General features: G+C 35.6%; 1 non-coding gene across 1 annotated transcript; it reads left to right on the plus strand.

The window, feature by feature from the left end:
• The first annotated feature begins 5903 nt into the window (after positions 1–5903).
• Positions 5904–5975, plus strand: Trnag-ucc. Its single transcript has one exon. It is a non-coding gene; the product is annotated as a tRNA-Gly (tRNA).
• Positions 5976–17272: the final 11297 nt, after the last annotated feature.

Here is a 17272-nt window from a genome sequence, read left to right on the forward strand (position 1 = left end):
GACCGTGGTGATTATGAGACATCGCTCACCAGGATAACCATGATATGGACCTGGTTAATTATTAGCTTGACTTTGGCAAAGCCTTCGTCCGCTTGTTAAATACCAGACATAAAGCTACTACGGCTGAACTCAGGAGCGTGCAAACGTGTGTCAAAAGGGTGTCAATGTTCAAGCGTCCCATTAAATTTTAGTGGTCGAAGAGCCACTATACAGTGACTATGGTTTATTACAGAAGTGCTACTGGTTCAGCGTTAGGTCCAGCGATGAAACCAATAAAAAGTGATCCCGACCGGGAGCTCAGTATGCGGTGACGCAGGGATATAATGACTGCTGTAACAACCTATATGTGTGACTCCCTTTTACTCCTTCTAATTTGAGGGAATATGACTCCCGCCCCGGGAGTGCTGGTGCGAAGAAAACGTCATGGATGACTGAGTGACTGACTGGCAATGTCCGCTCGTCCTTTCAGAATTGAGAAAACAGAAGGGGTTCACAAGGAATCAGAGAGGTGAGAGTCGTTGGGGGGAGGAGCATTCAAAGTCGTTTGTTGTAAACACTGGAGCAGTAGTGGAAAGAAGAAGGGTTGAAGGGTTAGAAGGCTTTTAATGTGGCAGAGCTTTTATTGGCACGCAAGATCATTAGACATCTGATGGGATTAAGATCTCCTGACGCTACTAAACTGCAGTATATGGCGAAAATAGCTCCCCAACCCATTACTAACCAAGTATTTCTCGAAGGAATTCTTTTTCACGCCATTTACTTTGCTGTCTTTTTCTTCTGTAACTGGTGTTTAGATTGTTTTTCTCTTCCAGCTAACTTCTTACGGTATTGTCTTGTACAAATACTGGAATTGCACGTTACAGGAAATTACGTAGTTTTATTCTTGTAGCTTTATTCTTTTATACGCAGCGATATTTTTCTCTTGTTAAGAGTTATCTGTTAGTCCATCCAGTTAAACAAATCATCAGTCAGTATGAGAATCACCAGAGATGGAAGTCATCTTTTTCAACAAACAGCAATACTTATTCCAAAACAAGTATTCGTTTAAACGTAGGAGATAAAAAAATGTACATTTTCATCTCCATATTTGACACTTCAATCATTCAAGATTGAGATTCTCTATTATCAATTCCGAAACTCGGAGGAAGACTCTGGGAAATATTAATATGAGCGAACAAGAATGGTATGGAACTAAAAAGAGGAAAGTCAAGATCCATTGATATAGAGCTCGTCAGATTTATTCGGTTGTTTTGAGTTTTCTATATGGAAATAATCTGGCAGACATTTTTTGAACTAGATGAATAAACATCCTGCTTTGAACGAACAATTCATTCCATTTCACTCGAATTTCTTACCACATCAATTATGTGCGTGTTGTTTAGTGTTCGAAGACAATATCGATAGATTAAGCAAAAACATTCAAAATCAGATAATGGCAATTTCCATAACTGGATCAAGATATTTAGATTCGAGCAGAAGAGATTGTATTCGCTATCCAGAATGTTCGCATCATCTTGAAATTCTTCCCAAATAAAATATAACATACAAGATTATTGCCAATTATTATTCAATAATATCGATTTATCAAAATATTTAATCAGTGCACAGCTCCTTCTAGCTCACCAAACCGATAGAGTGGAAAATCTCGAGTCCATTTATTAACTACAGTATCTAATAAGAGGGGCGCCAACTGTAGGGCACTTGAAACAGGAAACTACATGAGTGCTTCGCAAGGCCCAGAAATATCTTACGTGCGGAAGAAATTTGCTGGTTTCCTGTCAATACGAGAATGCACTCGACAGAGGGTGTGGGGTATGAGGTGGAGGTCCGTTTTTAGTGTCCAAGCACAAATCTTCCGGATATCAGATTCCACAGCAGTTGGCTAATAATGACATTACGCACTACCCAGCGTCTTGTAGCACTGTCCGTTTTCCACTGTCAGAGAGGTCGTTTTCCCTACTCTACATCTGTCCATGGTCTAATCCTGTTTTCTCGGACGAGTAGGGACGCCAGCCCTTATTGAATAGTACCTTAAGGATGCCAGCATTTATTGAATAAAACCTTAAGGTAGCGGCTGGCTCAGATTCAATCATCGTCAATATCTTTATGCTCTCGGTACAGACCAGAGTCCTTCCTTCCCTATTTGGTGTCGGGTAGGAAAATCTTCTAGATAATCTGCTTTGCTACTGGAGTTCCCTCAGTAAGAGACGAAGCTTGTCCAAGATTGAGGGAAATTGGAGAATTTGATTTTCCCTTTAGAACTTTCGAAAGAATTTGAACGAAGTTTGTAAAGCTTTCAAGTTTACCTTAAAGGACAAAAATAATATATGATTTCATAATGTTTCGTTTTAGAGTGAAGATCTTATTAGTGTGGAATATTGAGGCTTGATATTTTAACTCAATCTTATTCATTATTCATTATTTCATACAAATACTGCTAACTTGTGAACTGTTATTTATAAAAAAATAGAACAGTACTAGATATATTCAATTATTCATACTATTTGAACTGCGTGAACTATTTAGTTATGGATACAGAAGAGCAAGAACTGTTAGATTCAACTGCTCAAATCGAAAATGATTCAGAAAAAATATTAAAATAATATAATGTATTAAAAGTGTACTTTATGAAGAAACATAAAACTCATGACCTTTCTATAGTCGATATTTATTTTATTTTGGAAATTAATTTTACAACATAGATTCAGCTATATATCATAATTATTATTTATTGAATGATTCCGTATAATGGTACTGTGTATGATTTAGCTTGCACAGCAGGTTCGTCAGAAATTTATTGCAGAAATACGACAAGTTATCAATTTGGTTGAACGGGGTATGACAAGCATCATACGTATAACTGAAGTTGGCAAATTCGTTTGCAAGTGAAAATCGGCCGGAACCCTTAGCTGAGGATTCCTAATTGAAAAGGAGCTCGAAATGGAGTCGAGTTACGCCTAGCAGCGATATATCAATCAGAGCAAGCAGCAGTCTCGGTCGTAAACTCCCCAAAGCATATCGCATATCTAATTTTGCAAATAGAGATACTGAGAACGACTTCTGCCGGAAAAAAGATGGAACAAGATTTTCTGAGAGTGGGGTTTGCATTTGATGAGTGTGAAGAGAGAGAAATGAATGCAGAGAAGTAGGAGTGAGACAGGTGATGTGAGGAGTGGAGGAGGACGGTAAAAAGAGGGAGGAGGAAAGGTGGCAGTAAGAGCTGTATCATATGAAGAGTAGGGAGTGCGAGGGGTGAAGAATATGCGAGAAGAGAAAAAATGCAAAGATTGAGTTGAATTGGGAAGACTTAGTTGGGAGCCCCCAAAACCAAAAACGAAAAAATTGGATTAAAGTAGAAAATTGGAGCAGATTTATTATGAAAGAGAAGATAGAAATGGGAATGAGGTCCAGTAAAATGCTTGATGAAAGGCTTTGAATAGATGAAACATCAATTATCAATGCTGATGAAGAGTGACAATAGGTGAGTTCATGAAGAAGAAATATAAAATAATACAGGAAGATGAGGATGACAAAAATATAAAAGAAAGTGTTTGGAGATAGTGAAGATGGTGGAATTTGAGCAGAGTAAGAGGTGAAGGAAGAAAAGGAAATCTCAAAGGAAGTTTCTTGGAGGATGAAAGGAGGGAAGATTCAGATGAGAGAGTATGTGGAGAGATATACCAGAAAAATATTTATAGGCGTAAAAATAGAGATATTTTGGGAGAATGAAAATTTCTGAGCTTGAGAAAAATGATCTAGAGATGCTAAAGCAAACAAATTTCAAAGGAGTTGAGGAGTTAAGAGAGAAAGCATAAATGATACTGAAGAGAAAAGTGAAATTAGTATAAGAATATGCGTTTTGCATAAGAATATAATTGCGGGCAGGGAAAGAGAAACAGGGAAAACTGATTGGGAATCTGAAACATGAATGTAAGAAAATCATGGAACAAGAATAGGAAGAATCAAGGAGTAGAGAAATCTGCGAAGACAATAAATATGAATAGCACGCTGTGAACACACTACCCAAACCCAAAGTGAGTAGCTGCTCCAATTTTACGACATCTGTAGCCGACAAGAAACTTGGAAGGGAGGCTGAGACTTTTCTACCCTCTTTTGACGTTCGTCTCCTTATCCAGCGTTTTCCACTTATTTTCTCTTATCTCATTCTATACAACTTTATGCCTGCATATTATATTTTTCTCGCGGATGAGCGCATGCAGTGGTGAATAGAGTTATTTTATTATTTTTGCGCTGGGCGTTCGCGTAATAAAATCGGCGAGCGCTGTTTTGCATGTGACGTGCCACTAATGCCTGATGTGAATTATGCCTCCAACCAAATTGATTTTTTGGATCTTTGTGTACGTATCTACGTACCCAAACAACATTTTCTGAGATCGACTGTATTAGTAATTGGTATATGGATAACTTGTGAGAAGAGCTCCTGAACTTTTGCAGACTCCTACTAAGGACCAAGGAAAGTTTGTTTATAAGCGGGGATGAAAAACTTGCATGCAATTTTGATATAATTCAAAGTTCGTTAAAATGCTAATTCAAATGTATTAGTTGAATATTCATTCCATATGCACGTTTATTTTATTTGTAACCCACTACTATAGATACGTAAGAATAGACTCTATATAATAGAACGTCAATAATCCGGATTAATTGGGACCGGACCCCATCCGGATTATCGAAATTACATTGAAAAAACGGTCAGCAAGCACTATTTAAGAAACATAGCTGTTAAAATTGCATAATATACAGTATTCAATCATTGGTAGGTAGAGTATAAGGTATATACATTAAAAACACGTTTTTAAAGCACTGCATCGTATTTTATTTACAGCAATATGATTTACGACATGTGTACAACGCACAGTAAAAACACCAGTCTCTACATATTTCAGTTTTTAAAAAATCAGTGATTGTCTTTTGAACTGCCTTAATATCACTAATAGTGGATGTGCCTACATTATACAACTTAGCAAGAGTGACACCCCACTTTCACCTTTGTTTAACCTCGCTAAAATTTCTAGCTTGGTCTCTACACTCAAAAAGTTATGCTTTCTTTTAGAACTCGATGCCATCACGGATGAATTAAAAATTAATGTACATTAAAAATTAAACAACAAATATCAATTACACAATGAATTTAAAAATACTGTATACACAATCACAAATGAAACACTAAAAGGTGAACGCACAGAGCACCGCTCAGGGTACTTAGCGCCGAGGGCAGAAGGTACGAAAATTTTATTTCTTGCCAGAACCCGGATTATTGACGGTCCGGATTTTTGACGTCCGAATTATCGACGTTCTACTGTAATACCACCATGGAAACAAGGTTTCATTCCTCTACTGGTTGGTACCTATTTTAGCCAAGAGCATCATCAGATAATGCATAGACTGTCATCTGCTTGCACTTTTGTTGGCTGGAATTCTTGTCAAATCAGTCCCATTGTTTACAGGAGATTCCTATAATAAACCGCAATACAACATGACTTACAAAATCCATACCGGTGTTCAATATTAAATATTTAATAAAGCGAAGAATTAGATGAGGATTGTTTTATGCCAGTGATGACTGAAATTTGTGAATCTCACTGGAGTATGTGGAGATGAAGTTTTAGAAACTTGCCTTATCAACGATTTGTCTTCATGGAAGTGAGTTGATTGGAGTCTGAATATGTGATATTATTGATTCGGAAGGACATTCTTAGTTGGATCCATACTCCACATCACTACCGTTACAGCCGTGACCTGTGCAAGATGGACGGCGCAGCGCCTCTCACTGCTCTGGGTGCTTCGAAGCCATTGCATGACTTGGATGCTCAAACTGTTCATCCTTTCTCCTCAAAGTCAGTGATGTTATGTTCCATCAATAGGAAATCATGTATATAAGTGCGATGGTGGTGTAATGGTGAGCATAGTTGCCTTCCAAGCAGTTGATCCGGGTTCGATTCCCGGCCATCGCACAACATTTTTTGTCATGAAAACTACACATTTTCTAACCTCTTAACTGGATTCCCAGTGGGAATCCACTGCAGGATTCAACTGCAGTAAGTTTTTTTGTACCCATTCCAATATCAACCGTATGTAGAAGTTGGAAATTCGGTGAGTATAGACTTCTCGGAAGTTTTATCAGAAATTGACAAATAAATAAATAGCTGAAAGCTTTGACTCCTTGCAAGTTTTTCAAATCCAATTCCTAGTTAAATGTATTAAATTCTAACCATTATGATCATGTCTGGATAAAATTGAGAGAATAATGAAAGTCATTAGCAAGTCTTGAAATGTCGTCTACTTGACTCCTAGGGCCTTAATTATGAGCAGCTAGCTCTTGGGAGCAAGCTTATTTTTATAAACTGATAATCTGTAGGCCTACTCATGATGTTGTCAAAATGTGAGATCGACAAGCGCGTAGATTACAAAAATTGACCATTTAAGTACAGATGACTGCATTTCAAAGTGCATTACTCCCTTCTCACAGTAGCTGCACCATCATTTACAGAAATGAACGTTCAACAGACATTACTTATTGGATCGATCGGCATCTCAGCAAGACAAATATTTTAACAAGCTCGCGACGGGCTGGCTTGTTTATGACGGTGTAAACAACACAGTTTTACTGTGAGCTATGTCAGCCATGAAGAATTAAGAGTGACACATTGCGGGGATAAATGCAGTGCTTACCTCAGTGTAAGTCAGAATAGCTCAGTCGTAGATCTTCTCCACACTGATGTTACCATTATAAGACCTATGATTTATCTGCAGATTTATTATCAGCCGTTGCAGACTCCTAATAGCTCGTTCACTCACTAGGTAGCCAACCAATACTCGTGCACTTATGTTTGGAAGCGGTAATTATTTATTGCCAAGGCGTGAATAGTAACGCTGTTTATTTTAAATGCCTCATTAAGGCATGTTTCTGTTGGTACCCTCTCAACCCATTCCTGGCAGTTATTGTCTGAGACAATCAATAACTCATGACGCTCGCGCTATGAACTCTAATGTGTTATTGAATGGCGAGACGATTGAGCTATGAATAGTCGGTTCAGTATAATGCTTGCTTCTTTAATTTTTGTGGAATGTGAGTATTCTTTTTTGAAATAAATGTGTGATATCAATTACTATCCCATATTACCTTTTTTAAGCAAAATACAATAACAACTAGTTTTGGATCTTTAATACATTTCAAGTTTTTTCTTGAAATCATATTGAATATTTTCAAGCTTTACAAATACTGTAAAGCGATAAATTTGCAAGACTTGAAGTATTTGCTGATAAGAATTCCCAATGATATTAGTTATTCATCTTCTTTTACTTTTATACTCATTTGTAATTATCAGCAGAATTGGTATGATAATCTAAAAATTTGAAATTATCATTGAACTATTACCAATACTGATCGAATCTGAATGAATCTGAATCTATTATCGAATCTGATAAAATTGAGAATATTCTCCTTCTTTTTTAACAACCTTCTTCTCCCTTCTCAATTTCAGAGATTCACCATGAGAAACTTCAAGGGAACTTCTCGATTCCGACAGTTCACTTGGAAGCTACACTGTCAACAGGGTGAAAATCACATTCAAGCTCAACCATCGTGACCGCCAGTATGTAAAAACAACCTCAAATTCCTCCCCTACAACTCACATCTTATTATTATTTACTCAAGCCCTACTCGTAGAGAATGATTCGCCTCATTTCAGCTGTCATTCTCTTCTGGAGTATTTGAAACTCAAATGACAAACATCAAGTTAGAAATACTTCCTTTGCCAAGTAGATGGTGTGAACAGAAGTCAAACGCAGCAAGAAGAACACAGTTCAGTTATGTCTGTTGCCGTCAGCCGTGAAAAGCATCTCCAACTATAGCTGCTGCTTTTGAAATTTCAGCCCAAGTCACACTGCCTGGTTGACGGATGTGAGATGTGAGGTGTTACAAACTTAAAACTCTTTCAAACTTCATTTGCGTGATGTTACGAATTCGTGCTAGCTGGAAATGTAATCCTATCTAGAAGAGGAAACAGTAGTGTTAGCTACTGAGCTTAAAATGCAATTGTAAATATTAAAGGTTTTAGATTCCAAATTTTTGTTGAGCCCAAATCCAATTAGATGATATTTTAATATTGAAAAAATATTAAATGTTGAATTAATATACTCAAGTTGTCAATAGACTGTAGTGGACTTTTTGAAATACAGATATCGTATCGTGTATGCTGTTATCGGACAATAAATCGAATTCTGATCGAATAAGGAATGAATGAATTGCAAGAACTCATTCTCAATCTGTTTTACTTAATATCCTTTGAGTATAACGTCTATTTATATGCTGTAACATTGTCAAAAATACCACTCCGATTATTTGTTCAAATCTGCCCTTTTTAAATTCTAAAACCTTCTCTTTTCTTGTTTTAAGAAAACCTACACATAAGTTGCATGTAACTCATGCGTATACGACTTCTGGATTCAAAATATTTCCAAATGAATCCATTGAGAGTTCTTTATTGAATTGTTTTTTTTCTCAGAATAATTCCATGTTCCTGGCAAAAATATCTGTAATTGTCATGTGGGGATGGAATCGCGTTGAAATGAATATAATTACTCTATTTCCAAACGACTTAATTTTGACCTGAAGGGACCTATTCATTTTCTAGCACTACCAAGGATTCAGAGCCGCCTGTCTTCATCAATAGATAAGAAACTCTCTTACATCTGGAAGAATTATTTTTATGAACGCCTCTAATGTGCGTGAATGATCGTGCCTGCACTGTAAACAGAAATCTGAACGCCCCTCGTTGTCTTAATTGTCTACTTTTGAACATTAATCTATTTTATTATCATCAGCGTTGCGTTTATGTAGTTGAGTGTTAATTGTCCATAACAGCTTTCCTCCAATATAAGTCATGCGGATAACATTCTGTGAACGAGCTATGGCAGCACTCAGGCAAGTTCAAAAATCGTTTTTCGGAAATTTATCGTCTCCGAAAAAGTTGGAAACTAGAAGATAGAACATTTCAGACCCATCAGCCTTTCAAAACATGAGATGAATGAAGTGATTCCTGTAGTTTTATCACGTCATTTACATAGCAATGACTTCCACGTCCTATCTTCATTATGTTTTCTCACAGTTTGGTAAGGCTTCGTTTACATGAATGAGCAGAAAACTCAATTGTCGTTTGTCAAATTGTGATTACGGAGCTGTTTTGCCGAGTTATTCACGTGTCTCCTTCAAAATTGTTGTAGGAAATGGACAAAGAAGTCTTGGGTCATTCACTTGAAGTTGATTTCATGAGTTCAGTATTTGAAAATCCAGGCCATATTCAGTTTGAAAACAAGCAACGCAAGGAGGCAAAATAATGGATTTTGCACAATTAACACATGCAAAAGACATAAAAAGCACATTGACATTGTTAATCCAACTCCACTCGATATGAAAAGTGCATTATAACTTGAATCAATCTATTTAATTCTAATGTTAAATCATGACATTTATAATATTAATTGGATTATTGTAACTGGAGTACTGTACATCAATTCTTAAACAATAATTCTAAAATTCCAATTATTCTACCCGGCTATTAAAAATTGAGAACACTCATGTATAATCATAATCTGTTCTATTATCAACGCATGAATCATTATGGCTAATATGATAGAGGTATTCTTAAATTATAAATTATGGTGAGGGTATTCTTGGCAAAAAATGATAATGGGATCCTTCTAGTTAAAAAAGCAGGTTTATGAAACCCAGTTAATTCTATCAAAACCTGTATTGAAGAATTATTCATAATTTTACAAGATACAAATTTTATTCACGTGATATTTTTTCTATTATGATAACTGTTTTCATAACTATAGACAATTATTATAAAATTACTAATGTATGAATTATTATAATTCAAGTGTTATTATTCGATTAGAATTATGGAGGATGTGAAAAATAAAAACTCAATCTTGAATCACCTGGAATAAAATTGTAGGCTAATTATGGAACTGGATAATGTATCGTTCTTCTGAAGTTGAACAGAATTACGATGTCCAATATTAAAAAGTGATTGGCTTCTTGTGTAAACCCTGAAAATCAACTTAACTTGGAATTCATCAATAGATTTGCTAACAATGTATTCGCTGGCGATTTCACAACAGCCGATCGTAGCTCCTAGGTGTAGGCAAAAGTTATCCTATTGAAATGTCACTGTCGGAATCGCTATTGTGAAACCGTGCAGATCTTACACATCTGGCCATTCAGTTGTTGCACGCGATTATGCCTCCATTGTGAACCTCTTGCGATTTATAGAGAAGAAGTATTCTATTGATTGTTCACCCTTGATCAGCTAGAGGTACAGTACACCCTCGCTAAAGCAGAATATTGAGCTTGTCCAGACTATATGCAAACTGTGGGAAACCGTAATCTCTCCCAAAAATAAAACGCCCACTCATAGATCGCCGTTAATAATTCCTGACAGTTACACCCTCCGTTAGGTACCACACCCCTTGCCCTTCACAAGTAGTTCCTTTGGGGGTTGAACCGGTAGGGATTATTTGCCGAAAAATTGGAAAGGAATAGTTGAAGAATTTCAATTTCGCAACCCCTCCTCAGTACATCGTAATACAGTAGTGAGCTCTTACAAATTGTCACAATAGAGAATCAAAGCTTCAACAGAATAATAGGTTGCATTGACCTTCGAAAGATTATATTGCACCAGCTGTGCTTCTGTTTTTATCAGGTCAACAAAGCTAAAACAGAACTGAAATATTATCGATCTGTTGAGCAACACCTTTGGTCACTTGTAGTTCTTGACTGTATAATACTCACACTGTGCACACGTTTCATCATCTCTAGTCTTGTCAATCAGGATTGCGAGATCCTGAATGTTGTGACATGTGAACTGTATGGATTTAATTGAATAGTCTGCATGATACAATGAGTGCAATAAGAGGATTTGTGGATTTTTCAGTTTGATTGTACATTTTAGAAGGTATTGTTCACTGTATTGGACAGGACTGTCGACAGCAGAGCTTGACAGTTCTGTACAATGAACAAAATTTACGAGATTAATAATTTTATAACATATTTCTTGAATTGGACAAAGAGCGCGAGGAATATCGTACTCAACCTATACTTTGTTTTCAGCAACGGTCAATTTCGATTAAATTAGTTTTGTCTTAAAAATTGAGATTGAAAAATCCAATACTGGATACATATCACGCGCTCATGAAACACTAGTCCTTCATAATCTATTCATATTATTTGACCTCCCGGGATATCCTCTCAAAGAATATCAATTGAGTACTCAAGCTGTCATCATGAATATACAATGTTTACTCATGATACTGTAATTGAATAATGTAATTTCCACAATAGCATGCAACAATAATAATTGTTAACAACATCGATAGAATTGAAATTCATCTATCATGATAGACTTTTCATAGCGAATAAATGAACAAGATTATATTATTCGATCACAAAATACACGTGAAAATTGTATCTGTATCAACACGTAAGATTAATTTGAAAATTTGCATTTAGAAATCAAACCATTTACTGAATTTTTCGAATAGCTTGGAATCTGAATAGTATCCCCAGAAATGTACTGCTCTCAGAAACTTTCATCATTTTGACAAATCAATCATAATCTCAACGAATTTCTTGGGGACAAGAAGAGTATTCTTATCCATGAAATCGCCAAAAACATAATTTCATCACAACACAGTCGTGTCCCCACAATCCGGAAATTAGCCATTACATCGATCAATCTTCTACTCTCTCTTCACTCTACGCTAATGAATGCACCATGATAAACGGACCATGAACGGTCTTCAGAGATGCGGCATAAAAACGGGAAAATTTTTGATTGATTAATTTCCCTGCAAGTTCTGTTACGCTCGGACGGTTAGCCAGCCGTCTGGGAGGAAACTTCGCTGAAAAATCTGTAAGTCCGATTATTTTGCGAGAAATGATGGTGTAGAAGAGAGGGAGGAGGAAGAAATTGAAGATCGTTGGGGACAGAAGAAGCGAGTAGAGGAGAAGATGGAGTCCACCGTATAATGGTTGAATAATTAGATAAGATTGTTGAAGATAATGAAGATGATATAAATGAAAGCGTGGGTTTTATGTGAGGGTGAGGAGTGATGGAGGGTGGGTGGAATAAGGTATCATCAATCATTCGTAGACATCACCAACAGATCCGGAACAGGGTGCTTGATAGAAGGAATGAATTGGGCAAGAGCGTCACAGAGAGAAAGAGAGATTCACAGAGAGTGTCTCAATTATCTCTCTCTTTATGAAGAGTGAGGAAGAGAGAGAGTCGAAGAGGGAAAGATAGTGCCGAAGAGAAATATAGATAGTGAATATACGAAAGTAGCAAAGATGACAAAGAGAAACGCAGGGAAAAATAAGAGATATTAACGTAGAGTAAGAGAATGTGACAAAGAGGGAGAGTGTGAGGGATAGAGAAGGAGAAAGGTTGTGAATGAAAGAGAGTAAAAATAGAAATATTAGATAATATTTAATTAATTAGTTATTTATTATTAATTTAATTATAGATATTTCATAGTATCAATTGACAGTGACAGAATTATTTTTTCAAGAAATGGAGAGTGTGATAAAGTGAATAAATTAGAGAGTTACAAAAATAATGGGATATTTGAAGAAAGAGAGAGAGAGTGCAAAGAGAAAGAGGCAGTGGGAGAGAAAAAAGGAGTAAAGAAAAGAGAAATAAAGTGTCGAAATATTATAAAGAGTCAAAGGGAATCACATAGGAAAAGAGAGGAAGGTAGACATAATACCAAAATAGTGTCAAAGTAAAACAGGAAATGATGAAAATAGAGTGACAGAATAAAGAGACATTATTCATTAAATGACAATTTGATTACGAGGTAAAATAAAGTTGATATCAATAAGAGAGAATACCAATCAGTAGGATACAGAGTCGAAGAGAATGAGAGAGTGACATAGAATGAGACAGTGACGAAGAGAATAAGAGAATGTCAACTGGTAGGGGATGGAATGACTGATGAGAAAACGAGAAATCGGCAGAATCTGTCGTCGTTTCCTGCCATGCGATGAGCTCAAAACCACCACCACCCCCGAAATAATTCCAATTCTACTGCCTCCAAGATCACCAATGACATCTGCACACGTGACCTGTATAGCAGCCTAGATCGCGGCTTAATTAATGATCAAGTCAATGCCGGCGCACTTAATAAAGCTGCGCTTATCAAGGCCTCAGTCCCCTGACAGTGACACTCATATTGCAACGTTTCATTCGATTTGCATCTCGGAATCATTCACGCGTCATGTATGATTTATCACTCACGATTCGTGGTTTGGTTTTCCATTTGGATTCCCTTTGAGCCTGTGACTCCTGGGTATTATCTCGATGGTACAATTGTCTTATAGGGTTCATCATTAATATTAACGTGTGTTGGAACTTTGACAATGCCTATGTGGAATAATTACTAGAAAAATTTCTTACATTTTCCAATTTTTCTGATAAGTTACTGGGAGATCAGACTGGAAAATATCATCTATGTCTTTTTGGATGAAACTCATCAATAAAAAAGTACAGTAGAATAGGGAAAACTTCCAATGATAGCAGTGAATTCAAACCAATCTTTGAAATGCTTCTCTAAGGGCCTACATGAGAAAATATAAGAATAGTACATAGTATATTATTCACTATTTTGGTGAGGGCTACTCGTAGCCTATTTATGTAAAAATTGAAAAATCAAACTACCCTTTTTCATTTTGTAATTTTTTATTTTTTATAAAGGTATATTAAATTATTATAGAATAATATAGCCTTGAGAGTAGCCTACTCCATTTGTCTTTCATCAAGGCGACTTGAGAAGTACATTGGTTATTATGACTTGAGTAGCTTTTGCTATAACTCTATAATATCCTTTCATGTGCTAGCCTCTGTAAAGATTGAGGTACAGTGTATGCTACTGTATGATGACCATAGACATAAAACTTCAATGAATGGATCTTCCTAGAGTATTTCAAAACCTTTCTCATACGAGAACTTTCGCTGAGCAATTTGATCTGGTGGTTGATCCTTCTAGAGAAACCAGTATCAAGTGTCAAATCAACTTGTTATTTCGAATGGAACTAGCCTGGTACCGATGTATGACATGCATGAACACTCTCTGTACACGTCCAGTAGTGTATCCAATTGCAGAGTCAAGATCAGGGTCGGTGTGGTAGGTGTTTCACCGCTGTATCTAATTACAGCTCAGTCGCGTCGTCTCGCTGTCACTTAGCTGGCAGCTTTTACATCACTACAGCACTTCACGCTGCATCACTCCCAGAAACTGGATTTGCAATGTCTTGTAAAAACTGATATTACTTAGGGATGGTTGAGAGCAAAAATACGTGTCATATACTGCGGGAGCGTTGCTCCCTCAATACAGTTTTATACTTATTGAATGAAAAAGACTAAGAAATTGTCATTCAATATGCATAACTAGCAAGAACCCGTGCTTCGCAAGGATCTATTTTAAAACTTGACAAAATAAAAACTTGACATAATGAAATTTTGAAGAATTGAGAATAGGCCTATAACCATCCTTGGTTAATTAAGAATCTATAAGCAAAATTTCAAGTTAATTAGTCCAGTAGTTGAGACGTGATGATGCGTCAAATATAATTTTCCTATCCCGTACGTGCATAAGCCAGCTCATTACTTTATATTTATAATAATTATTATAGATATCTCTATTGATAATCAATTTCATCAACTTATCATCAACTAACTGAAAAAAGTACTTCAATTTCCATGAATTTATTATAGAATTATATAAATCTAAAGTGTAGGTTATATCTAAATTCACAAAGAGTTCGATTCTTGTTGGCAAGATAGATGTTATTCAATGCAGAAATCATTGTTATTTCACTAAAAGATAGGATAAAATGAATAGTTCTCTTTCAGGGGGAGTTTTGATAACCCACAAAACTCATTTTTCATTTGAAGAAATAATATCAAAAAAGGTGCATAGGACCTTACTTTTTTGTTCAGCTTGCCAAAATACCCCTCATTTCAATATTAAAATTTTCGACTGACTGTACAGTGAGTCAATCATTCTATCAAGGCTTGAATAATTTTAAAATTTTAATTAAATATAAATGGTAGAGAATAATATTATCATGTAGATATCAACACCTTTATTCAAAGACATATTAACTGCATGCGTTTTCATATTGCCGATACAGAATTGATAAAACTGTAGACGTTTATTTAGCAGTCTCAAAAAACTGTTCTAGCTGAAAAATAATTAATAATACATGTCACGTGTAGGCTTATACATTGCATCAGGAAAACGAAGTTCAAAATTATGGTTTTCCTAAACATATGTTTTTGAGATAATTTCTCTGATGCAGCTGTTTCACATTCACCATTATAAATATTATACAGAGTTTGTGAAAATAAAAATATTCATTGATTACCAAAACAATACTATTATTATATTAATGATAATAATTAACTATCAAAACAATACTTTTATTATATCAATAATAATAATATTATTAAACATATTAATCAATTGAGGCGGTAGGTGCAATAAGGGCTATAACTCAAAACTATCATTCTGAGATATGAAGATCCAAAGTTTTTACACATATATCTTGTGAAATTTGGTTAGCATTGTTCAAATATGAATGGTTCAATTCTTTTGAAAATATGTTCTCTATGCTAAATTAATAAAAACAAATTTTATTTCATGATACTTCATTTTCAATTCAATATAATATGGAAGTATGTTGAACGCCCTTATTGGGGAGAATACTCTCTATAACATTCTATACAATAAGGGCTTATAAATCTGTTCTCCCCAATAAGGTCTTGGGTTATTTTCATGAGTAAATTTTGTATAGGTAATAAATATTACAATACTGTTTAATATATTTAATTATTTATCCATTCCTATTTAATATAATCTTGTTAATTGGGCTGAAAACTATATGTCTTTATGGAAAATAAAACTTGAAAAGTGTTCATAGTTCAATGAAATCTTGAAACCAGATGCCAAATATTAGTTGGAATGATGTCCCAAATATGAATGTTATCCTATTTGAAAATAATATTTAAATGTCTTATGACGAAGCATCCATGGCCAGCGGTTCATCATTTTCTTCATCTTCTGAATCAATGGAGAAGTTGTGTACTTCTCCATCAGCTTCTTGGTTAGTTCCCCTTCTCGCAAAAAAAATCTCTCCATAAACTGTCTTCTCTCCTGTTTCAAATAAGGATAGAGGTCTTTGACATCTTTGATTTTTTCGTATTTTAAGTGGAGATGCTGGTGCAATAGACAAAGAAAGTTCTTCAGGGGGCTGCTTCAAATATTTGAAAGGTTTATACAATTGAGAGTATGATTTAGACACATCAAGGGTACCACAAGGTTTGTATTTGATAATACAATACTGCTGTGCTGAATTACAACGCTTTTAAAAGGTCATATTTTAGTTTATAGTGAATAAAACCACAAAAGTAGGGAAAATCAGCTGTTCTCTGCAAGAAGGGCTTAAACATGGGTTTACTATAATAGTTATATCAACCTCGATAAAAAAGATATTTGAATGAAATCTTCACACTTATATAGAAAAAATGATGGAGAATCCATTTCCGAGCTCTCCCCAATAAGGGCTTATAGGCCTATAGGCCCTTATTGCACCTACCGCCTCAATTATCAGAACAATATTATTGAGGTTGAGTGGAATCAGGTAGAAAGCAATAATAGAACTGATGTTTTTTTTTTGAATTTCTATCATATTATTTTGTTATTTCCAATGATTACAACATATGTTAGAAAATCACATGTCAATAAATAAATATTATCTCATTTCCATATGGCACTCACCTTACCATGTTCATAACCTTACTTAATAGGATCCTTTTTCATCCTTTGAAACCCTTAGAGGCAAAATATCTCAAAATCCGTTCTTAGTGCGCGTCTAGCATGTTTGAAGAATATTTGTGCAAAGTTTCAAGTCTGTAGGACAATTAGTATGAGCTGTAGTGTGATTTTACATCAAAATTTTCGAAAAATGCCCTCTCCTGGACCCTCCTGTGCTTCTGATCGAGATTTTTCTGCATAAATCTAATTTTTTTTTGTAGCTGAACAAAAACGTTCCTCATGACTTTGCTGTGCAATGAGCGGTTAAAAAGTTCAAAATTTTGGGGGGGCCCCAGCTCCCTCAGGGGGGGCAAATTTCTGAAAATCCTTTCTTAGTGGATGTTTTCAGGCTACCATAAACAATCGTGCA

This window comes from Nilaparvata lugens, chromosome 7, assembly GCF_014356525.2.
Source record: "Nilaparvata lugens isolate BPH chromosome 7, ASM1435652v1, whole genome shotgun sequence".
NCBI lineage: Eukaryota > Metazoa > Arthropoda > Insecta > Hemiptera > Delphacidae > Nilaparvata > Nilaparvata lugens.